Source organism: Belonocnema kinseyi, chromosome 3, assembly GCF_010883055.1.
Source record: "Belonocnema kinseyi isolate 2016_QV_RU_SX_M_011 chromosome 3, B_treatae_v1, whole genome shotgun sequence".
NCBI classification, from domain to species: domain Eukaryota; kingdom Metazoa; phylum Arthropoda; class Insecta; order Hymenoptera; family Cynipidae; genus Belonocnema; species Belonocnema kinseyi.
The window spans coordinates 118187873-118193697 of NC_046659.1; positions in this window are offsets into that span (position 1 = coordinate 118187873).

Here is a 5825-nt window from a genome sequence, read left to right on the forward strand (position 1 = left end):
AATAGTAAATTCTTCGGTTCTGATTATTTTTTAATTTTCAGTTGAAAATTTTACTGTTTTGATGAAAATTCAACTCTTTCGTGAAAAATTTATTTGTTGCTTAAAATGCATATTTTGTTGTAGAAGAGTCAAACTAAAACCATTTTTTGATAAAAATTTTAAAAAATGTGCTTAATTTGTATTTTTTATTTCAAAAAAAATCTGTTTTAATAGAAATTTCATTTTGCTTGGATAAAAATTCAACTGTTTGGTTAATAATAGACCTTCTTTGCTTGAAGATTGCACTTTTTTGTTTCTAAATTTTCGTTAAGCCACTTTGTTATGAAATCATTTTTTACAGAAGATTCATATTTTTAGTTAAAAATTTATTTCTTTGGTTAAAAGTTTAATTATTCTGTTAAAAACGGATTTTTTTAAATCGACAATTCAACTGTGTAAGTAAAAAATGTAATACTTTGTTTCAAAATTGTTTATCTAAACGAGGATTTATCTCTTTGGTTAAAAATTTAACTATTTTTTTGAAAAATTAAACTTTTGCTGAAAATCCATATGATCTGGTTAAAAATTTCATTCTTGTAAAGAAAAATTGTCATTTGGTTTAAAGATTTAACAATTTAAGTAAGTTTTTTATTCTTTTATGAATGAAAAATCTTTTTTTGTTAAAAATTTGTCTTTTTGGTTTAAAATTTATTTCTTTTAAGCCAGATTTCATTTGTTTTGTTGAGAATTTAATTGTTTCGTTGAAATCTGAATTATTTTGTTGAAAATTCACGTATTTTATTTTAAAAAAAGTCTTATTCAATTGTAGATGAGTAATGTTTTGTTTCGAATAATTAAAGAAATTTGGCAATTAGAATGTTTCTGAAATACTTGTATTTTTTTACTTCGTTCATAAAAGATCCTAATTTTAAAAATGTTTTTTAATCATACAAGTATAATAATTACTTAATATAGTTACTAATTAAAAATTACTAATTTTAAACTTTTTTCGAAAATATAAAGAATACAAACTAATAATAGTAACAATGATCATCAAATATAATAATACATTATACAGTATACAATTTTCGAATAATGATTTCTTTTTCTAAAGTTTTCAGCACAAGAAAATAAGTAGTGGAAGTTTGTTTTTAAATTTATAAAAATGTCATTTTTATATGATTCTTAAGAAAATTAAAAAAGATTTTTGAATATTTCAGATGTTCCAAAAAGGAATCTGGAAGATTAAAAAAAAATTATTTTGTGATTTTAGAGGATCTTACAAAATATTTGGAAAAAATCGAGCTTTTTTAAAGAAATATAAAAATATTTAATCTATTTTCGGAAATCTTTCCTGGTTTGATAATATTTTTAATCTATACATAACTTCTGAAGTTCCTAAAAATATAATTAACTAACTCGGAATCAAAAAAAAAATCAATTATTCAAATGTAAAAAGCTGAATTAAAATCTTTCAAATACTCCCCGGAATTTGTAGAAAAATGGTTTATCCTCTTAAAATCTTTAAAAAATATTTTGAAACTTCTGAAATTTTTCTTTAAATCTACATTTTTCAGAATGTTTTCAAGTTAATTTTTTTTTAACTTTTTCCAATCTTCTACGCATTTTTTGAATTTAGTCGATTTTTTGTAATCTTATCAAATTTAAACATTTTATCTCAAAATCTTCTACGCAGTTTCTCGAAATTTTAGAGAATCGTTTGAAACGTTTTGAAATCTTTTTCAATTTTCTCTTAAAGTTAGTTTTTCAAAATATAAAATAATTTAAATTTTTTCTATAGATCTTACGCCAATTTTTCTTTTTTTTTATCTTTTTAGAATTTCTAAACATTCTAATCTCTTAACATTTTTTTTTTAATTTCGCCAAAATTTTTTTCAATTCTGCAACAGGAGATAATTTTCAAAACTAAAAAATCATTATAATTTCTTCTAAGAACCTAAAGAAATTTTTTCTATTTTCTCTCCTTCAAATTAGGAAATAATTTAACATTTTTTGTAATGTTTTACCATTTTTTTTATAATTAATTAAAATAAATAATTTGTAATTTTTCCAATAAAATTAAGAACAGTTTTGCCTTCTTCCTGACACCCTGCAAAATTTAGTTACTAACCTGACATTTTTGCAATCATGAACAATTTAAGAAATTGACTTTAACTTTTCATATTCTGTTTTTATACATTTTGAAATCTTCCAAATTTAAAATTATTCTTTTTAAATAAACCCTAAGCCTAAATTTTTGAAAATTATTAAAAAGCTTCTAAATTTTTTTCGAATTCTTCAAAATAAATTTTGGTCCATAATAATTTAATTCTAGAATTATATCGTCCCGAAATTCACGACGACTAGTCGAACTTCTTTTCCAATTGCAACCATTTTTTGGTGCGACTGGATATAGCCTTGAATTGTTTTTAACTCTGTGAAAATGTAAGAAAGTTTAAAAATTGTAGTGTGGTAGCGAAACTTTCAGAACACAATTATTTCCCATTAAGTAACAATTATTTACCATTTAAGTTGCCGTTTTATAAAAAATATTTAGAAGCATTTAGAAATCAATTTTAATTTTGAATAAAATTATTTATTTAGAAATGTCGATATCAAAGTTGAAGATGCAGAAAGTGACACTCGCCTTGGAAGAGTCGCAGTTCGCGAACACTCAGTCGAGTATATTGCGCAATATTATTAATTCCGATTGAAAACGGTTCAGGCGGCCCTGCCTATTTACGTTACGATTCCCTCGATTTAGTAACTAAACTAAACCTAAACACTTTTATAGCTTGGAATGTTTGAGTTCAGAAGTACTGGGTTTGAATGGAAAAATTAGAACTGGATTTTACATTTTCAGAAGTTACACAAAAAGGATAAAATCAAAGGTCCTATGTTACGCTATACTCCTAAATCTGGATGAAACTTCGTTGGTGCTTAATTAAGAGGGTGGAGAATCTATCGACCACGAGTTTTGAATTTCCGAATTAAACCGAAGCCGGAAAGTTTCTAACTACGAATTTTCAGAAAATTTAAAGTCCTCCCATCTCAATTAACAATATGACACTACGACCATCAGAAATTTAATTATTACCTGCATCAACAATCGCGCACCTGCACTTATTTATTTTGAGGGGGGAAATAATTTGCATACGAAATTAAAATTTTCAACAACTATTTACTTGTTTAAAGTTCTTCTTCTGATATTTGACAACAAGGAAACAATCATTGTGGGTTTGTTCTTAAGGTTGTATAAAATATATAATTTTGTTAAGATTCTTGAGAAAATTCGGAAATGTTTTTAAAAATTACAGTTGTGTTCAAGAAAAATTTAGAAGATTTTAAATAAATTTCTTTTATTATCTAGGATTTTAGAAAATATTATTAAAAATTCGAGTCTTTTTGAAAGATCCTTAGGACTTTTAGAAATGTGGAAGAAATCAAGAAATATTTAATAAATTTTCGGAAATGTTGCCACGTTTTTAAATATTTTCAATTTATTTCAAACGTCTTAAATTTCTAAAAATATTTTCAACTAACACAAACTTTTCTTAATGCCTTTTTCAAATCTTTAAAAATTTACATATCTAAAAATCTTTTCAAGTTCAAAATTCTTTGCGAATCTCTTCAATTCTTCTAAATAATTTTTGAAATTACGCGATTTTCTAATCTTGCCCAATTGAAAATTTTTGCTGTAAGATCTTCTACGCTCGTTTTAGAAATCTTAGGAAATCGTTTGAAATGTTTCAAACTCTTGCTTTTCAATTTTCTCTTAATATTAATTTTTTATATATAAAAATCGTTTATAATTTTCACGTGAATCTTAAGAAATTTTTTATAAAGTCTTTCAGACCTTCTAAGCCTTCTAATTTTTTCAAACTATTAACATTTTTCTTCATTTTTTTAATTCTGCAAAATTGAAAAAAATTCACTGCTATCATTCTATCTTACAATATTTCAATTTTTTTAATTTTTGTACAACTTACATAATACTAATAATAAATATTATTCGTAGTATCTAATCAATTGAAATTTAAATAGTCATATACATGTATTAACGAATAATTCACTATTTATTTGAGATATAAGGTTCCCTTTAATTCATAAAATGAAAAAATTTATTACGGCAATTTAATTCACAAATAAGTTCAGTGTTAAACAAATTCAAGCGTCAATTATAATAAATTGAATTAAAATTATTGGATTGGATTAAAATAATTGCATGTTTCGCGTTCCGCGACTTTTACAATAAAAATTATTATTAATAAAAAATGGATTATAATTAGAAAACATTCATACTTAATATTGCAACTAAAAAAAAATTTCCTTGACAAAAATTTTCGGACAAGAAATAAAATAAGAGAAAAGAATAATGAGAAGACAACGAAACAAATCACTTTACTTCTCTTTTTTAATTTCAAACGAACAACGCAATGGCCTAAATACAGTCAAAGGTCGTTTATTGCAACACTCGTTTATTGCAAGTCTCGTTTATTGCAAGCCGAGGTACTCGTCTATCACAACTTCCGCATCTCCCACCAATGCTGGTCACATGCTCCGTGTAGCCAATGACAGCGCGAAGGCGGGAATGTATTGTGACACCTTCTTTACGGATACGTTGAGTGGTCGGGTCCCCTCTCGAGCTGCAATAGACGAGATGTTTACGATTCGAAAGAGTTGCAATAAACGAGATTTGATTGTACTACACGTCACTTTTCTCTACACTAACGCAACTAAGACGTGCACCAGTTACAGACCCATAGAGTAATCACTAAGTTAAGGATGCAAACTCTCGTACTATATTCTCAAGTCTCCTAAACCTAAAAATACTGGAAGCTACACAACATTATCATTATGACGCCTTTGTGACGTATCCCTACGCATGTGGAAATGAAATCCTCATCCCCTATACAAAATATTCCAAACTCAAATGTCCAGACTTGTAGAGCTGTATACAATTTTTTAAAATAAATAGAAAATTCTTTTCAACAAATGACTTGAAATTTTTCAGTTATAAAATAATTAAATTGGTGTAGAACCAAAGTTTGGTTCAACGCAATGTTATTGAGGGCTGGTCCACAATGAGAGTCGTAGGCGTCGACGTTGGCACGTATTTGCGTATTTGACGTCATACGCACGTTGTGGCCAATAAGAAGAGTTACATTTTGCAAAGTTGACAGCTGCTTTGTTAAAATTGTTGTGTAGAAGTTTGAGGCTCACTTGAATCGGGGGTCCTGAACAACGACTTAGCTGACACTTATTATATTTCTTAAGAAAATCGTCTTGGTATTAATAATTGGTATAAATAAGAAGGTGGCATACTGTTGAAAGTTTGAGGCTCAAGTGCACCCTCACTTATAAGTTATCCTGGCCCTTCATCGATTTATGCAAAAAATTAACCTGGCGTTAATAGAAGCTGTAAATAAGTAGGCTATATGTGTTATAATTATATGTTTCCGGAAAAAATTTTTGCGCTGGTATAGTTTTATACTAAAAAGTTGAATTTGAAAATAAGAATACGAATTGAGCCCTTGGATGCAATAACTCGCTGAGCGCTCGAAAACGCGTAAAAGTATTGTCTGCGCGGTGACATTACGAGTCAAATTTAAAAGTCCGAATTTGGAAAAATGAAAAATACCGCTCGATTGCTTTTTAAAAATGAATGCATGTACATTTTTAAACTTTTTTCGTAAACATTATAGTTTCCGTGAAAAAAAATAAAAACTGATGATTTTTGAATTGAAAAATCCATATTTTTCAAAACTTAAATCGCCGCTGAACAGCCATTTTTCAACTTATCAAAATTTTTTTTTTAGTTCTGTTCAGGAAGGTCTAGCGTTGAA